The following is a 20,062-nucleotide window of genomic DNA, read 5'->3' as shown; positions in this document are numbered from 1 at the left end:
TATAGAAAGCGAGGTAAAAGATTAGCCTGTGGGGCTGAAAAAGTTTTTATGGCCGAATATTGCTTACCTAGTAGATTTCAAAGAAATAACGCCATCCAAGTGTTGCCAGATCGAGAAAGCCAGATCCCTATCCCGCCTGCGTTTTTTATATATAGTGAGATCGCGTGCAAACACGTCACGTTCGCGATACGGGGTAGTTGTCAGCACATGCGCAGCAAACGGAAAGCTGTTTCTATGGTCGCCATCTTTGAATGGTAGCCGGAATGGTCTTAATATGTCTAAGAGATCCATATACATGGCTCAAGAATAGTTCTACTGAATCATTGAGCCAGAAATTTTATGTTTTAGTGGGCAGGCTCTTCAAATGTACCCGAGATAGCTCATATGTATTTTTTGTGTGCAAATCTACAAAGCGCTGCCGATGTGTTAGTTGACATAAAATTGCAGTAGACATACAGAAAAACTCTATAGAATTGATGAGAGACAGAAGTGTGTTCAAATGTATATATACTCTATCGCATGTGTATTTTTGTGTGTGCATCGCGTACAGCTACGTTCCGTTCGCGATACGAGAGTAATTGTCGGCATGTGTGCAGCAGACAAAAAGCTGTTTCTATGGTCGCCATCTTTGAATGATACTCAAATTGGTGTTGGTGAGTCTAAGAATTCCATATATATGGCTCAAAATCAATTGAACTTACTCTTAACCTAAAGTTTTTTTTAAATATATAGGCAAGTTCTTTAAATATGCATGAGGTAGCTTGTATGTATTTTTTTGTGTATACATCTACATGGCATTGCCGACGTGTTGGATGACGTCAGATCACAGTTAGCCTGCAACAAAACACTAAAATGTTAGTAGAAGACAAGAATATTTTCAAATGTACACATACTGTCACATGTGTATTTTTGTGTGTGCCTCATGTAAAATCTAGCACCTACGGTGGAGAGAGCTTTTTTGGTTTGAATTGTAGGGCTGTCATTCAATTCAAAACATGTTCCTGCAGCAAAACACTAAAATGTTGGTAGAAGACAAAAATATTTTCAAATGTATACATACTGTCACGTGTGTATTTTTGTGTGTGCCTCATGCAAAATCTAGCACCTACGGTGGAGAGAGCTTTTTTGGTTTAAGTTATTAGACTGTCATTCAATTCAAAACATATGCCCTAAAGATAAGCTCACAGGCTTCAAACAATCACTAGTATCAATAACAGTCCTTATCAGTTAGAAATATAAGGGAAAGGAAGATAATAAGTGATGGTTGAAAAAGCACTGCAGAGATGTTTTGTTCAGAAACTGATATTTACAAATAACAGGTAGAGTTATGGTAGATGGTGCTAATAGCAAACCATTATGGATTATCCTGTAACTAGCCAGATGATTTCCTCATTCAGGCCATTGTGTACAGTGTCAAGATGGAAAATCCAAAATGTTTCGTGTTGTTTCCTAGTTTTCATTGGGTCCTTTCCCGGTGTCATTTTAACCTTTTCTAGGATAAGCCATTTCATTTCTGTTTCCATATGTTGATGATCTCGATAGTGGCTGACCAATGGTGCCTGTTGTTTGCCAGTTCTTATTGCTGATTTGTGTTCTGAGAATCTCGTCCGAAATTCTCTTGAAGTTTCCCCTATGTAGCCCAAGCCACAGGGACATAGGATCAAATAGATGACATTAGAACTTCTACAGTTTGCCATCTGCTGTAGTTTTCCTGATTTTTCTATATATGTCCATGATTGGGTGACAATTGCAGAATCACAGGCATGGCAATTACCACATCTGTGATTGCCTAAAAGTGGTGGTATTCCATCCAAAGTAGTTTGCCTGATCTTATTCTGAGGTAGGAACCTGCCGTGCACTAATTTGTCTTTTAAATTGGGATTTCTTCTGAATGCTACTATTGGTTTGTGTATTGGGTTAGTCTCTTCATTGATATTTAAAATTTTCCAGTTTTTATCCAGTATCTGTTTGATTTTATAGTTAATACTGGAATGGTCCACCACACAGACCAATTTGTCTGCGGTTTCTTTGGGGCTGTTACTAATAAGGGCATCTCTGTTGTAATATTTAGCCCGTTTTAGTGACTGGCGTACCAGTCTCCTTGGGTAGCCTCTAAGTAAGAGGCGTTCCTGGAGTTCTGTAGCGTGTGTCATAAAATCTGCAATGTTGGTACAGTTTCTCCTGATTCTTAAAAATTCACCAAAAGGGATAGAATCTTTTTGGCAAGATGGATGATAGCTGCTATGTTCCAAGATGGTATTTTTGGCTGTGGGCTTTCTAAACAGACTGACTTCCAGTTGCCCCTGTTTGCCCATGATCCATATATCCAAAAATTCCACTTTGTCCGCAGAATACTTTCCAGTGAACTTAAGATTGTTATCACTCAGATTGAGCCATGATATAAATTCCAATAGATCAGATTCAGAACCTGTCCAGATGAAAAATATATCATCGATGAAACGATGCCAATGGGCTACGTTTTCATAGAATGGTGCCAATTTGTTGAATATGTGTTTACGTTCAAACTGACCCATAAAGATGTTCGCTACACTTGGGGCACAATACTACTAGTCCCTTTGACCTGATGGTATAAATTCTGCTTAAATTCAAAGTAGTTATGTTGTAGTACAATCTTGAGACAATCTAAAATGAACATTGGAGATGATAAGATGATGTTACCCACACATACAAACTTCTTATTGTATGGGTTTTTTCTAATTATGAGCACCAATATATAAAGTTGTAGTTAAAAATGTTCAATTCACATCCCCAGACTTATATGAATTATTATTACATTATTGCAGAGAACCCCTGTCCATTGCCGCACAGAAGATAAAGAAATTCCTTAACTATTGGTCCTGAAGAAGGAGACACGTAATTTGTATTTAGTGTCCGAAACGTGCGTAGACCAGTGACTACACACCTGGGAGATCCATAGAAGAACCATCTGCTAACATACTGAATAAGACATTCACTGCCCACTTCAAACTTTTAAATCTATGGACTTAAAAATCTTCAGTAGGATCTCATACCTGATGTGGTTTTTAGCTTATTTCCTATGTGGTGTGATTGATGGCATGTATGAGCAAGTATGATAGGTGAGAATGACAGTGTGATGGTGTTTTTCTTTTGGGGTTCTTTCAAATGTGTTTTTGTCTAAAAGTGAGTTTCTTTAAACTGTTCTTCTAAATTAAGGAGCTGAGAACATTTTCTTGCTTCTCAATTTCATTGATGGTTTGAACTCAACTCCATGTGGAAATATTTTTATAAAAATTTCAAAAAAACGATGCACAACTCATATGTAAAAAATATTATATGAATGTTTTTGTAAAAAATATAACAATAAAAAAATAAAGAAGAAAGTTGTTTCTGCAATGTAATACTGTTCTGGGGTTTGTCTATATACAAGTTATTACTATTGAAAAATTGGAAAGGTCAGATAAGAGGTTTTTTCTATGTAACTACTGAACGGATTTACACCATTTAAGCAAAAGGCACGACTCTGAACCTAGGTCTACCTATCTGCCAAATTTGGTGTAATTCCGTTCAGCTGTTCGGGCTGTAGCTGCGGCTAAAGGTCCTATGGGAAATTGCATGGGGAAAACACGTTTTGGGACCCCCTTTTTTCTCAGCCCCTGCTACACGAATCATCCCAAGACTTTCAGGATAGGAGCGGACCGGAGCTGGACAAAAGTTTAGAAAATTTCGCGAAGATTCGTGAACGGGAGCCGAAGTTATTCCAAATAGAATGTTGCAGATTTCCTATGGAAAATAGGTCCTAACTATAACTACCTACTGGCGACTGCCAGTAGGTAATATATATATATATATGTTCACTTAAAAAACCATAGGTTTCACACATGTTATAGTTAGGTGGATATTTCACTTGTAAAAAACCAATGAAATTAACCCGTTATAGTTAGTTCAGTTAACTATAACTCACGCGACCGCAATCCACTGCTGATGACGTCACATATTACTTGGCAGTTTGGGCTGGACTGTTCCCATGAGGCACAGGGTCAGACTGATTTGCATATGGCCCTTGCTCACTTTGCCACTGGATTCAAGCAAGCCTGGCTGAAGACGGCAGAAATGCCAGAAACCGGTCCTAGGAAGCTTGTTTCTGGTCCAGGGAAGACATGGCTTGGCAGTTCGGGCTGGACTGTTCCCATGAGGCACAGGGTCAGACTGATTTGCATATGGCCATGTCTGAACTGGGGTGGCAGAGTGGGCTAAAGAACGGTGATGGATTAAACCCAGATCAGTTGACTGGGGGTGAGTGCTTGCAATGTTCAACACTCCGTCCCTCATTACCTTTGGTTTTTGCTTTGTTCGCCATAAGTTGGCAGGGTATGCTCAGACGTGAGTCCCTTTCTCACTTTGCCACTGGATTCAAGCAAGCCTGGCTGAAGACGGCTGAAATGCTAGAAACCGGTCCTAGGAAGCTTGTTTCCGGTCCAGGGAAGACATGGCTTGGCAGTTCGGGCTGGACTGTTCCCATGAGGCACAGGGTCAGACTGATTTGCATATGGCCATGTCTGAACTGGGGTGGCAGAGTGGGCTAAAGAACGGTGATGGATTAAACCCAGATCAGTTGACTGGGGGTGAGTGCTTGCAATATTCAACACTCCGTCCAACATTTCCTTTGGTTTTTGCTTTGTTCGCCATAAGTTGGCAGGGTATGCTCAGACGTGAGTCCCTTGCTCACTTTGCCATTGGATTCAAGCAAGCCTGGCTGAAGACGGCTGAAATGCCAGAAACCGGTCCTAGAAAGCTTGTTTCCGGTCCAGGGAAGACATGGCTTGGCAGTTCGGGCTGGACTGTTCCCATGAGGCACAGGGTCAGACTGATTTGCATATGGCCATGTCTGAACTGGGGTGGCAGAGTGTGCTAAAGAACGGTGATGGATTAAACCCAGATCAGTTGACTGGGGGTGAGTGCTTGCAATGTTCAACACTCCGTCCATCATTTCCTTTGGTTTTTGCTTTGTTCGCCATAAGTTGGCAGGGTATGCTCAGACGTGAGTCCCTTGCTCACTTTGCAACTGGATTCAAGCAAGCCTGGCTGAAGACGGCTGAAATGCCAGAAACCGGTCCTAGGAAGATTGTTTCCGGTCCAGGGAAGACATGGCTTGGCAGGTCGGGCTGGACTGTTCCTATGAGGCACAGGGTCAGACTGATTTGCATATGGCCATGTATGAACTGGGGTGGCAGAGTGGGCTAAAGAACGGTGATGGATTAAACCCAGATCAGTTGACTGGGGGTGAGTGCTTGCAATGTTCAACACTCCGTCCATCATTTCCTTTGGTTTTTGCTTTGTTCGCCATAAGTTGGCAGGGTATGCTCAGACGTGAGTCCCTTGCTCACTTTGCCACTGGATTCAAGCAAGCCTGGCTGAAGACGGCTGAAGACGGCTAAAATGCCAGAAACCGGTCCTAGGAAGCTTGTTTCCGGTCCAGGGAAGACATGGCTTGGCAGTTCGGGCTGGACTGTTCCCATGAGGCACAGGGTCAGACTGATTTGCATATGGCCATGTCTGAACTGGGGTGGCAGAGTGGGCTAAAGAACGGTGATGGATTAAACCCAGATCAGTTGACTGGGGGTGAGTGCTTGCAATGTTCAACACTCCGTTCATCATTTCCTTTGGTTTTTGCTTTGTTCGCCATAAGTTGGCAGGGTATGCTCAGACGTGAGTCCCTTGCTCACTTTGCCACTGGATTCAAGCAAGCCTGGCTGAAGACGGCTGAAATGCCAAAAACCGGTCCTAGGAAGCTTGTTTCCGGTCCAGGGAAGACATGGCTTGGCCGTTCGGGCTGGACTGTTCCCATGAGACACAGGGTCAGACTGATTTGCATATGGCCATGTCTGAACTTGGGTGGCAGAGTGGGCTAAAGAACGGTGATGGATTAAACCCAGATCAGTTGACTGGGGGTGAGTGCTTGCAATGTTCAACACTCCGTCCATCATTTCCTTTGGTTTTTGCTTTGTTCGCCATAAGTTGGCAGGGTATGCTCAGACGTGAGTCCCTTGCTCACTTTGCCACTGTATTCAAGCAAGCCTGGATGAAGACGGCTGAAATGCCAGAAACCGGTCCTAGGAAGCTTGTTTCCGGTCCAGGGAAGACATGGCTTGGCAGTTCGGGCTGGACTGTTCCCATGAGGCACAGGGTCAGACTGATTTGCATATGGCCATGTCTGAACTGGGGTGGCAGAGTGGGCTAAAGAACGGTGATGGATCAAACCCAGATCTGTTGACTGGGTGTGAGTGTTTGATTGGTTCTGATGCTCCGTCCATCACCACCCCCTTTTGTACTCCTTTGTTCGCCATAAGTTGGCAGGGTATGCTCAGACGTGATTCCCTTGCTCACTTTGCCACTGGATTCAAGCAAGCCTGGCTGAAGACGGCTGAAATGCCAGAAACCAGTCCTAGGAAGCTTGTTTCCGGTCCAGGGAAGACATGGCTTGGCAGTTCGGGCTGGACTGTTCCCATGAGGCACAGGGTCAGACTGATTTGCATATGGCCATGTCTGAACTGGGGTGGCAGAGTGGGCTAAAGAACGGTGATGGATTAAACCCAGATCAGTTGACTGGGGGTGAGTGCTTGCAATGTTCAACACTCCGTCATCATTTCCTTTGGTTTTTGCTTTGTTCGCCATAAGTTGGCAGGGTATGCTCAGACGTGAGTCCCTTGCTCACTTTGCCACTGGATTCAAGCAAGCCTGGCTGAAGATGGCTGAAATGCCAGAAACTGGTCCTAGGAAGCTTGTGTCCGGTCCAGGGAAGACATGGCTTGGCAGTTCGGGCTGGACTGTTCGCATGAGGCACAGGGTCAGACTGATTTGCATATGGCCATGTCTGAACTTGGGTGGCAGAGTGGGCTAAAGAACGGTGATGGATTAAACCCAGATCAGTTGACTGGGGGTGAGTGCTTGCAATGTTCAACACTCCGTCCATCATTTCCTTTGGTTTTTGCTTTGTTCGCCATAAGTTGGCAGGGTATGCTCAGACGTGAGTCCCTTGCTCACTTTGCCACTGTATTCAAGCAAGCCTGGATGAAGACGGCTGAAATGCCAGAAACCGGTCCTAGGAAGCTTGTTTCCGGTCCAGGGAAGACATGGCTTGGCAGTTCGGGCTGGACTGTTCCCATGAGGCACATGGTCAGACTGATTTGCATATGGCCATGTCTGAACTGGGGTGGCAGAGTGGGCTAAAGAACGGTGATGGATCAAACCCAGATCTGTTGACTGGGTGTGAGTGTTTGATTGGTTCTGATGCTCCGTCCATCACCACCCCCTTTTGTACTCCTTTGTTCGCCATAAGTTGGCAGGGTATGCTCAGACGTGATTCCCTTGCTCACTTTGCCACTGGATTCAAGCAAGCCTGGCTGAAGACGGCTGAAATGCCAGAAACCAGTCCTAGGAAGCTTGTTTCCGGTCCAGGGAAGACATGGCTTGGCAGTTCGGGCTGGACTGTTCCCATGAGGCACAGGGTCAGACTGATTTGCATATGGCCATGTCTGAACTGGGGTGGCAGAGTGGGCTAAAGAACGGTGATGGATTAAACCCAGATCAGTTGACTGGGGGTGAGTGCTTGCAATGTTCAACACTCCGTCATCATTTCCTTTGGTTTTTGCTTTGTTCGCCATAAGTTGGCAGGGTATGCTCAGACGTGAGTCCCTTGCTCACTTTGCCACTGGATTCAAGCAAGCCTGGCTGAAGATGGCTGAAATGCCAGAAACTGGTCCTAGGAAGCTTGTGTCCGGTCCAGGGAAGACATGGCTTGGCAGTTCGGGCTGGACTGTTCGCATGAGGCACAGGGTCAGACTGATTTGCATATGGCCATGTCTGAACTGGGGTGGCAGAGTGGGCTAAAGAACGGTGATGGATTAAACCCAGATCAGTTGACTGGGGGTGAGTGCTTGCAATGTTCAACACTCCGTCCATCATTTCCTTTGGTTTTTGCGGCGTCACATATTACATCACTCATGACATGGTCAGTGGCATCACTCATGACATCACTGATGACATCATCCTTGTGATAGAGTGGCGGCTGCGCGAGTTATAGTTATCTGAACTAACTATAACGGGTTAATTTCATTGGTTTTTTAGAAGTGAAATATCCACCTAACTATAACATGTGTGAAACCTATGGTTTTTTAAGTGAATTTGCAAGGTTTTTTATATGCTAATTCCTAACTATAACGTTTGTGAAACCTATGGTTTTTTCAGTGAATTTGTACGGTTTTTTAAATGCTAAGTTATGTATGTATTATTCTTTTTTTTATATATTTATTTAACAATAAACTACGTATTAAAAAATAAACATTAAAATTATTTTTTATTTTTTTTGGTTTTTCACCGTGCGCGCACCCCCGCGATTATAGATATGTATGTGCTTTTAACTGCAATTTTCTCAGGAACTACTGAACAGATTCACTCCATATATGCAAAAGGCACATCCCTGAGCTGAGGACTACCTCTCTGCCAAATTTCAAGTAATTCTGTTCAGCCGTTCGGGCTGTACCTTGGACTAAAGGTCCCTATGGAAAATTGCATGGGGAAAACGCGTTTTGGGACCCCCCTTTTTTCTCAGCCCCCGCTTGACAAATCCCCCTGAGACTTTCAGGGTAGGAGCAGAGCGGAGCGCCCCACCTATTTTGAAAATTTCGCGAGGATTCGTCAACCGGCACCAAAGTTATTCCAAATAGAATGTTGCGGATTTCCTATGGAAACACGGTCCTAACTATAACTATCTACTGGCGACCACCAGTAGATAATATATATATATGTATATATATATATATATCCAATTCAAAACCACGATTCAGTATGCTCTCAGTAAAGGAAGACGAAGTCCCCAGTGAAATTGCAGGTCAGGTTTAATTCACACAACGCGTTTCGGCACGCAGCCTTGTTCAAGTGTGAAAAGAAATGAAACCAACAGTCTTACATCTCATTGCGGTCAAATGAAAATGGACAACAAAATAGGACTAACTCCACCAAACAGACACAGACAAAACCGTAATCGGCGGCCATCTTGGACTGTGCACGAACCTCAGTAGGTAAAACATGCAAACAGATGTAAAGTAAAGTAAAGTACATTATCATTATGCTTGGCAGAGAAAAGGAAAGATAAAAATGGTGCTTACTAAGTAAATCTCAATGTACTATAATACAAATATATGGCTGTCTGGCACAATACAAAATTCATCACGGAAGTATACCGCTGTCCACATCATAAGGTACAGGATTGTGAATCAGTATCAACATGGATTGTAGGTGGGACAATCAATCGTAACCGATAGTGCAAGTGCATAAGTAAATGATGCTAATGGTCACATGTCCTCCTGCTAGGTGTTATCAAGAATCCATGTTGGAGTGGGATAAAAGTGCAGAGAACGTGATAGCGTATATATTCTGCGCTTGGATACACTAAACTGATGGTGAAGGAGGCAGGATCAAAGGAGAGTGTGTGAGGTAAATCTGCCCAAGTGGGCATCGAACTCAAACATAATAATGTTGAACTCCACATGTCAATCATGTCGTGAAAGTCACTGAGAGTAACACACAAGAGACTAATATAAGAACTGTTGATTAAGGATACAAATTGTGAGACTCATGGGTAGTGCAGGTGAAATCAGAGGGAAAAGGGTAGGATGCCCGTGCAGGTGCTGTCAGGTGATGGGGCCCCTTCCTTCTCTCCTGTAAGAAATACAAATAGATAAAATCTAGATTAAAAACATGAACTGCGGAATGAGAAAACTCATTCTAAAGAGGAGGTTGATAGAAGGAACAGCAGCAATGATTGTGTATAAGAAAAGTTATGCAGTAGTTATCATCACATACAGCATTACATCGTCAAACAACAACAAAAGGAACATCTCTAAAGTTAGGAGTCAGTTTTAAGGTGTATTGACATTTCCTCATCCATGTTGAGGCCTCCAGGGGTCTTGGTTTGGAACTCTATAATGTACCTGGATTCTCTTTGTCTTAGGGCCAATACCCTATCTCCCCCACGAGGGTTCTTGGGTATATGTTCCAAAATTAAGTAACTCATTTCTGCTACATTGGAGTAATGTCGATCACAAAAATGGCGGGCTACGGGATATTTGGGATCATTGTTGGTGTTCCAATATCCTCTTTTTGGCTGCACAAGTAGTGCTACTAATGTACCAAAGATTGCATGTACACATGATGGCATAGATCACAAAATTAGTGCTGCATGTTAAAAATTGAAAAATCTTTTTGGTTACTTCTCGGTATTCTAGTGATGCTTTGTATTTGCTATATTTGCAGGCTTTGCAGTGGCCACATGGGTAGAAACCTATCAATCCATGATCTGTTGTGGTGGGATAATTCATAATATCATTTCTGACCACCCAATCACGTATGTTCTTATCTCTTCTATACGTGATGATGGGTCTATCAGTGATGAGATCCCCTAGTGTGTTGTCTGCCTTGAGAATACTCCAGTGTTTGGAAACTATATGCTTTATTTTCTGAGAGTCAGTGTTGTAAGTCAGGATGAGGCGGGTCCCCGCCTCTCCTTGTTCTTCATCCACTGCACCAGTATCTTGTAAAGTCTCCTTGCGTTCTACTTTGTCTGCCCTGTCTCTGGCTTTGTTGAGGACCCAGCGTGGGTAGCCTCGATTCAGAAACCTGGCAGTGATGTTGTCTCTTTCCTCAAAATAAGATGCAGTGTTATTGCAGTTGCGTTTTGCCCTCAGCAGCTCTCCATAGGGGATACTCCACTTGAGTGCCTCTGGATGGCTGCTGAGGGCATGGAGCACACTGTTGCCCGCAGTGGCCTTGCGGAACAGGGTGGTGACTACCTTCCCATGTTCAATTTTGAGGCTAACATCTAAGAACTCTGCCTTATGGGCATCGATGTTCCCGGATAGTACAATGTTGTATTCATTGGCATTGAGAGTATCAATAAAGATCTCAGCTTCTTCTTTTGTGCCATTCCAGACAATGAACAAGTCCTCTATGTAGCGACGCCACATGATAACTTTGGAAAGATGTTCCTGCAATGGGATCCTGCTCGAGATGACATGCTCCCAGTATCCCATGAAGAGATTGGCAAAGCTGGGAGCAAAGCAAGAACCCATTGCAGTACCGTTCACTTGCCTGTAGAGGGCGCCATTGAAAGAGAAAATGTTATTTTGGAGACAGTATGTTATCATCTCCAAAATCATGAGGCTATGCTCCCGATATTTTAATGGTCTCTGTTTGAGAAAAAATTCACATGCATTGAGACCTTGACTATGGTCAATTATTGTGTAGAGTGATTGCACATCCAACACAATAAAAAAATAACTGGGTTGCCATATCAGATCATCAATCTTGCTTAGGAAGTCTTTTGTGTCTCTTAGGTAACTGGGCAGAGATGTCACATATTCCCTAAGAAAATAATCAACATATTTAGAGATGTTTTCAGTAATGCACCCGATGGAAGATACAATCGGGCGTCCTGGGGGTTTGATGTTACTCTTGTGCAAATTGGGTAAAAGGTATAAGATGGGTACCCTGGGATGATCTTTCTTCAAGTAACAAAACTCCTCCCACTCTAGAAGGCCCTTGTCTTTCCAGGTAACCAATTTATCCCAAATACTGGTGATACTCTGATGGTAAATATCCCAATTGGCTGGAGTGTAGAAGTTAGTGTCTTCAAGTTGACGTAAACCCTCTAGGATATAGTCCTCTCTGTCTAAGATCACTATATTACCTCCTTTGTCAGCAGGACGTATGATTATCTTGGTATCAGAGGCTAGAGATTTAAGTGCCTGTCTTTGTGCCCAAGATAAGTTGTTAACATTGGTGGAATATTTTTTGTTTTTACTAAATCTCAATTCAGTGAGTGATTTGATAATACAGTCTTGAAAGGTGTCAATGTGGTCGTGTGGTAAGGTGGGTATAAAGGTGGACTTGGTTTTGAAAGGGTTTTTTTCTATCCTACCTGTATTAATTTCCATGTCACTTAACACCTGTGTAGCATTGGTCTCTGTTTCCTCCCCATTCTCACTATAGGCTAATTCGGTCATGGTGATTAAAGTGTCTATATCCCCAATGGTCAGATTGTCGTTGTTATTGACTGTGTTAGCTCTATTGTTGATGTTAGGGCTTTGTTTTTTCAATATGTGCCATTTTTTTAGTTTCAATTTGCGCACATATTTAAACAGATCTATCCTGGTTTCAGTGTACTTGAATGATGTAGAGGAGGGACAGAAGGATAAGTCAAGGCACAAAGTTCTTTTTTCAATGTCACTCATGGGTCTTTTCGAAAGGTTAACTACTGTCAAATTTACCATAGTCATATCCATTAGTAGTTCCTGTTTGAGCGGGTTCTGCGGCTTCCCATGGTACCCCTTCCTCTCTCTGTTGAGCCAGCGTTGTGCGAGTCTCTTTTTTCTATTCCGGCGTTTCCCCTGCCTCTTCCTCGTCCACGTCCCCGTGTTTTCGGTAGTTGGTTTTCTCTTGTTGTTTGACGATCCTTTTTCAGGACCCGAAATTCGTCTAAAAAATTGACTTGTTTGGGGTTGTGTTCTTCTCCCAAAGTCCTGGGCAGATTTACCTCACACACTCCTCCTCTGATCCTGCCTCCTTCACCATCAGTTTAGTGTATCCAAGCGCAGAATATATACGCTATCACGTTCTCTGCACTTTTATCCCACTCCAACATGGATTCTTGATAACACCTAGCAGGCGGACATGTGACCATTAGCATCATTTACTTATGCACTTGCACTATCGGTTACGATTGATTGTCCCACCTACAATCCATGTTGATACTGATTCACAATCCTGTACCTTATGATGTGGACAGCGGTATACTTCCGTGATGAATTTTGTATTGTGCCAGACAGCCATATATTTGTATTATAGTACATTGAGATTTACTTAGCAAGCACCATTTTTATCTTTCCTTTTCTCTGCCAAGCATAATGATAATGTACTTTACTTTACTTTACATCTGTTTGCATGTTTTACCTACTGAGGTTCGTGCACAGTCCAAGATGGCCGCCGATTACGGTTTTGTCTGTGTCTGTTTGGCGGAGTTAGTCCTATTTTGTTGTCCATTTTCATTTGACCGCAATGAGATGTAAGACTGTTGGTTTCATTTCTTTTCACACGTGAACAAGGCTGCGTGCCGAAACGCGTTGTGTGAATTAAACCTGACCTGCAATTTCACTGGGGACTTTGTCTTCCTTTACTGAGAGCATACTGAATCGTGGTTTTGAATTGGATATTTTCGCCGGCTGGCTCTGCCGGAATGTATGCCAACCTCCAAGGGTCCCGGTAATCCAGAAGGAGCACCTTCTCTACTTGGATATATATATATATATATATATATATATATAAATTCAAAGTTTCCTCAAGTAACGACGCACACTCAGGAATCCATTGCAACCATAGAGGTTTATTCAAGTGAACCGCTACGCGTTTCGACACCAAGAGTGTCTTGATCACACGATTTTCACAGTGCTTGATGACGTGTATATGACAACAAGAAACATAGAAAAGGTACTACAATCGGAGATCTCTCTACTGCCTCGTTTTTTGGCAGCCATCTTGTAAGTGTAACCAAAGTAAGTATTGTATGTCTAAGTAGATGTAGACTCACAAATTAATATCTACAAATTGACACAAATGAAAACATTCTTAATAAATCATGATCACATAATGTCCCGTTAGTGATTAATATACCAACTGAAGTAGAATTGCAAAATTAAAAAGTCGACAATTTCGTATCTTGAAAACGTATAACTGATAAGTTGCATGATTCTCAACTTGAATCAATTGTGCCTATGATCTGCAAGTGCGAATTCATACATACCATCTCAGAATGTAGGATAGTATTATAAATAAATACTGTAATTGAGCTCAACAAGTGTTAGTTTTTTCAGACAACAATAAAGTTCGAACAAGGTTGAACAAGCAAGTGCCCTGAAAAATGCTCAATAGGTTATACACAAGAGATCGACCCGTATCGATAAAGGCGCCCTAGTGGCTCTGAGCAAGATTTCACATGATTCTTATAAACAAACCTCAGGTAGTCACACACAGAATATAGTCCTGCACAGTGAAACATGTGTCGTGTATAACTTTGGGTAGATTACACAGGAATCCCTTTTCTTGACACATTGAAACAAACATGGACAATGAAGATGAGAGGCGGAGAGAGGCACAAACATTATTTGCCAGAGCACCAGGCAAAGGCATAAAAGTGATCACAGTGGCAGACAAATCCAATGGGAGTTTATTGAATACTAAACTCAAAAGATATGATAAATTGAAAAAACAAGAAACCTCAAAATGGTGGGAGGCAATCTCCCTACAAGATTATATGGAGAAAGATATGGTACCACGCGGACTGAGAATTTACATAACTCCGTCACATGAGTCACCGAATCCTAAGATGCTGGACGACTGGGCAGCAAATTCAGCGGCCAGCTCAAAAAACTATGCTGGGGATATTGGTGAAGTATGCATGGGAAGATCGAGAAGCTATTATTAATGAACTTAAACAGATGGACGAGGAGTTCAATAATAGCACAGAACAAGAAAACATCAAAAAGTTTAAGGAGGAACTCAAAGGGAGACTAAAGAAAAATGAGGATGATATTAAGTTCCGGAAACAAAGAAAACTACATAGGGACTGTGGGGACTATGAGAGTGGCCGTATTTTAACATACAGTCCTAAGTATGACCACCTTTATAGTCAAGAAGGAGTTTGTACAGAAGACCTTACGAATCCGGATGTCCTGACAACTACACAAGAACATGTACTGATTAGTGACACGGACACCGATGTGTTAGGAACAACAACCAGCAGTACCTCTGATGTGGAAATAACCTCCAAACCGGCAACTTTTTTAGGCGAGTTCCGGGTGTTAAGAACACGTCGACAAAAAGAACAGTCGCAATCAACACCCCAAGGAGCGAGAGGAAGGAGTCGGGGGAGAGGAAGAGCAAGAGGCAGGGTCGCTCAAAGAAGAAACGCCTCAAACGAAAGCAGAGGAGACTTAAACAGAGAGCCAGTGGGAACCAGACGTGGAGGCTACAGAAGAGCCAAGTGAACATGGATGGGACAGTGGTAAATCAAACTATTATCAATTTATCATCAGGAACATTGACTCTAAGTGAAAAAAACACTCTTTGTTTAGGGTTGACCTTTTGTCCGACCGAACTGTTCAACTACACAAATACTAGAGTGGATATTTTCAAATTTATTCGAAAATTAAAGTTGAAAAAATGGCACTCTTTATTTAACAACAAACAGGCTGCTAACGTGACAAATACTTCTGATGAAGGATGTAATCCTCCCGGACTCACTGTAGGTGATGCTAATTTACTAGAAACTGTATATGACTTGGGTGATGTAACAACCAATGGTGAAGATGGTACACATTCACAGACAGAGCAGCCTGCACTCCTTTCAAACCCCAATCCATTTTTTGTCCGATTCTCCCACATGACTCATTAGACACCTTCCATGAAGTTGTTAACAGAGAACTCAATAAACACAAATACAAAACAGTCAAAACTAAGAATGTGAGGTTTAACTTAACTAGACAACAAAGAGACTTCATCACTTCCCTGGCTAAAGACACCAATGTTATCATTAGACCATCAGACAAAGGAGGGAATATTGTACTCCGGGGGAGGCAGCTATATATTGAAGAAGTACTTAAACAACTTAGTGATAGAAACTTCTATGTTGTCAGCAACACTGTAGAGTACAATGTAAGTATAACCAACACATGGGAGAAACTGTCTTTATGGCAGGAAAATGGTTTACTTTCATGGCCAGAATACTGCTTTCTCAAAAAAGACTACCCCAAACTACCTATAATTTATCTGTTGCCTAAGATTCATAAAAATGCAACTAAACCACCAGGTAGACCCATTGTGTCATCAATAGGGAGTGTCAATGAGAACATATCCAAGTACATTGATCATTTTTTGAGAGAGTATGTGACACTCCTCCCTTCCTACACCAGAGACACGAAGGATTTCCTTAACAAAAATGAATGTGTTAATTGGGCTAATGGGTATCTCCTATTGACTATGGATGTTAGCTCGCTATACACCATCATTGACCATGACCAGGGTATAGAGGCTTGTTTTCATTTTTTGAAAGAACGTGATATAGGGTATCTCGAACACACACACATGATTGTAGAAATGTTGAGGATGTGTCTGACTAATAACATTTTTGGATAAAAAGGGGCACTACTGATTAGAGGAGCACTGGTCCACAAGTTCCGAACAAGCCGATATGTTGTTGAGAAGAATGCAGACCTCAATGAATATTACCCAGTTGGTATAAAAGCCCTCACTCGCCAACCTGGTTGGTGACATGCTTCATCATCGGGCTCCACTGGGATGACCGAATGTCATCCCAGTGTGCTACAACGCCAGGTTACTGCGGAGCGGGTTTCGTGTGTGGTGGTAGTGAATTTAAAATATCCAATTAAGTCAAAAATAAAACTTTAATAATTTTGCTAATTGGAAAAGACTAAAAGGGAGTGAAGGTCAAAAAATAGAAGACCTGTTTCACTCCACGGCGGTCAACATGTTTCTGCCTCTGTGAGTGTTCATCAGGCTTTCATCAGGACCAGAGTGGATGTGCGGAGCCCCGGTGGTGTGAACGCGCTAAGGTTCACCCTACCGTGGACTGCTGTGTGAAAAATTATTTACAGTGAAAAAATCAGCCAAAAGGTATATATAATGGGGGAGAGGAACAAGTTTATTCTGACATTGAGAAAGACACACAAACAAAAGACAAAACATAAGAGGAGTCATAAGTGTTTGTGACAAACTCGTACTGTTATACTCGAGGATTGAGAACATTAGTGCTCGGAGAACGAAGGAGTGCCACTAGGTCTACCTCAGGTGCTAAAATGGTGAAAAAATGTGCACCTAGGTGTATCCAAATATCGGTGTAGGATAAAACCTTTGCTGAATATCCTATCGGATGTGCCTAGAGTCGTATATCGAAACGCACGTGGAATTATGCAGCGTGCCACTCTAAGTACGGAAAAATGGGGAGGGCTAGGGAATGGCTAAGCAGACCCCAATGCTTAATATACAAGAATTTCAGAAACATCTTACAAAGAGGCCAATCCGTTTGATGCCTCAAGGATCCCGGGAGGGGGGTGGGAGCAATATGGCACACCCTGCATGAAAGAGAAGAGAGATACAAAAAGAGAAAGAGGGCGGGTCACTAACTCGAGTGGAGAAGTGTGATCCCGCTTACCTTCAGGGACAGGGAGCAGTGTAAATAACTTACGCCCTTGCTGCTCAGCACCCGTATGTCACCTATACAGCCTCTAGCTGCCGGGTCCGGATAGTAGAGATCCGTGACCGGAGGCTGGTATAAGAAGAGATTCGAAAGGACCCCGGTGGGGCTGACAGAGAGAGCTCAGACGGGATTGGGCAGATTCGTCAAACTACGTTTCTGATTGGATGTAGTGAACATCCAATGGGAAAGTGAAAAAGAGAGGAGTCGTTCACAGTGCTGAGCGACACGTAAAATAGAAAAAAGAGCACAATACTTTATTGACAGGCTCCGTGAGGAACAATCATTAGACCCAGACAAACCACACGGAGAGCGTGTAAAGGGGACTCGCTGTTATAGACAGGAGCACGTAATGATTAAGGCAAAGATCGGTGATTCCACCTAAGTTCGGTACATGCGTGCACCTACAGAGTATTTGGATGTTCCGCTCTGCTAGAGACATTTATTCGGCAATATTGCGTGTTTTGGTAGTGTCTGACGGAGTCTACGTGATATACTGAGTAAATAAATAAAGGACAGGGGACAGAATTAAATGCTGCGCCCCCAGTAGGTCACAGGTAGAATATAAGGTAATAGTCCGAGGTATATTATCAAGCAATGTATCAGAATTGCTGGAAACACTAATTCGGCAAAATTGCGTGTTTCAATAATGCCTGACGGAGTCTACCTGATCACCTGGGTAAATAAAGGACAAGGGACATAATTAGACGCTGCGCCCCCAGTGGACCACAGGTAGATTATAAGATATTAGTCCAAGGTATATTATCATTCAAGCCATGAAGGTTCGTACCCAGACGGTAAACCCATCTCTGCTCTTTTTCAAAAAGGGTCTTGGGGATGTTTCTGCCTGTTGAGATCTCTTCAATAATGGTCCATTTTAAGTCATTTGTTGTATGATTGACAGATAGAAAATATTCGCTCAGTTTTGTGGTAACACGTTTACACCGGATATTGCTCCGGTGCTCGCATATCCGGAGTTTGACCTTCCTTGTAGTCATCCCTACTGCTCCTAACTGACTATGTGAAAGATACTGCTCCCATCCCACTAACATGTGTCACCACCTATAGCACCTTATCCAACCAACTGAAGAAAGCCATCACAAAACATTGGGGGATAATTAACAGCATCAATCGCAAGTGGGAAAAACCTCTCTTTTCATTTAAACGTGCTCAGAGCCTACGCAATAGTCTCGTACACACACGCCCTCTGGTACATTCTGACACTTCACAAAGAACTATAACTGAAGTATGGGGCCTCCCCAAGGTAACTGGACATTTTCCTTGCTCTGATTGTAGCATATGCCATCTGACCTCACACACTAAAACCTTAAATCTTGAACCCAACAAAGTTTGGACCCAAAGAGGTCATACCAACTGCAATACACCTAATATAATTTACTTAATTACATGTCCTTGCGGTTTACGATACGTAGGGATGACTACGAGGAAGGTCAAACTCCGGATATGCGAGCACCGGAGCAATATCAGGTGTAAACGTGTTACCACAAAACTGAGCGAACATTTTCTATCTGTCAATCATACAACAAATGACTTAAAATGGACCATTATTGAAGAGATCTCAACAGGCAGAAACATCCCCAAGACCCTTTTTGAAAAAGAGCAGAGATGGGTTTACCGTCTGGGTACGAACCTTCATGGCTTGAATGATAATATACCTTGGACTAATATCTTATAATCTACCTGTGGTCCACTGGGGGCGCAGCGTCTAATTATGTCCCTTGTCCTTTATTTACCCAGGTGATCAGGTAGACTCCGTCAGGCATTATTGAAACACGCAATTTTGCCGAATTAGTGTTTCCAGCAATTCTGATACATTGCTTGATAATATACCTCGGACTATTACCTTATATTCTACCTGTGACCTACTGGGGGCGCAGCATTTAATTCTGTCCCCTGTCCTTTATTTATTTACTCAGTATATCACGTAGACTCCGTCAGACACTACCAAAACACGCAATATTGCCGAATAAATGTCTCTAGCAGAGCGGAACATCCAAATACTCTGTAGGTGCACGCATGTACCGAACTTAGGTGGAATCACCGATCTTTGCCTTAATCATTACGTGCTCCTGTCTATAACAGCGAGTCCCCTTTACAAGCTCTCCGTGTGGTTTGTCTGGGTCTAATGATTGTTCCTCACGGAGCCTGTCAATAAAGTATTGTGCTCTTTTTTCTATTTTACGTGTCGCTCAGCACTGTGAACGACTCCTCTCTTTTTCACTTTCCCATTGGATGTTCACTACATCCAATCAGAAACGGAGTTTGACGAATCTGCCCAATCCCGTCTGAGCTCTCTCTGTCAGCCCCACCGGGGTCCTTTCGAATCTCTTCTTATACCAGCCTCCGGTCACGGATCTCTACTATCCGGACCCGGCAGCTAGAGGCTGTATAGGTGACATACGGGTGCTGAGCAGCAAGGGCGTAAGTTATTTACACTGCTCCCTGTCCCTGAAGGTATGCGGGATCACACTTCTCCACTCGAGTTAGTGACCCGCCCTCTTTCTCTTTTTGTATCTCTCTTCTCTTTCATGCAGGGTGTGCCATATTGCTCCCACCCCCCTCCCGGGATCCTTGAGGCATCAAACGGATTGGCCTCTTTGTAAGATGTTTCTGAAATTCTTGTATATTAGGCATTGGGGTCTGCTTAGCCATTCCCTAGCCCTCCCCATTTTTCCATACTTAGAGTGGCACGCTGTATAATTCCACGTGCGTTTCGATATACGACTCTAGGCACATCCG

Source organism: Triturus cristatus, chromosome 5_2 (assembly GCF_964204655.1).
Source record: "Triturus cristatus chromosome 5_2, aTriCri1.1, whole genome shotgun sequence".
Classification (NCBI taxonomy): Eukaryota; Metazoa; Chordata; class Amphibia; order Caudata; family Salamandridae; genus Triturus; species Triturus cristatus.
This window is presented reverse-complemented; position numbering follows the sequence as displayed.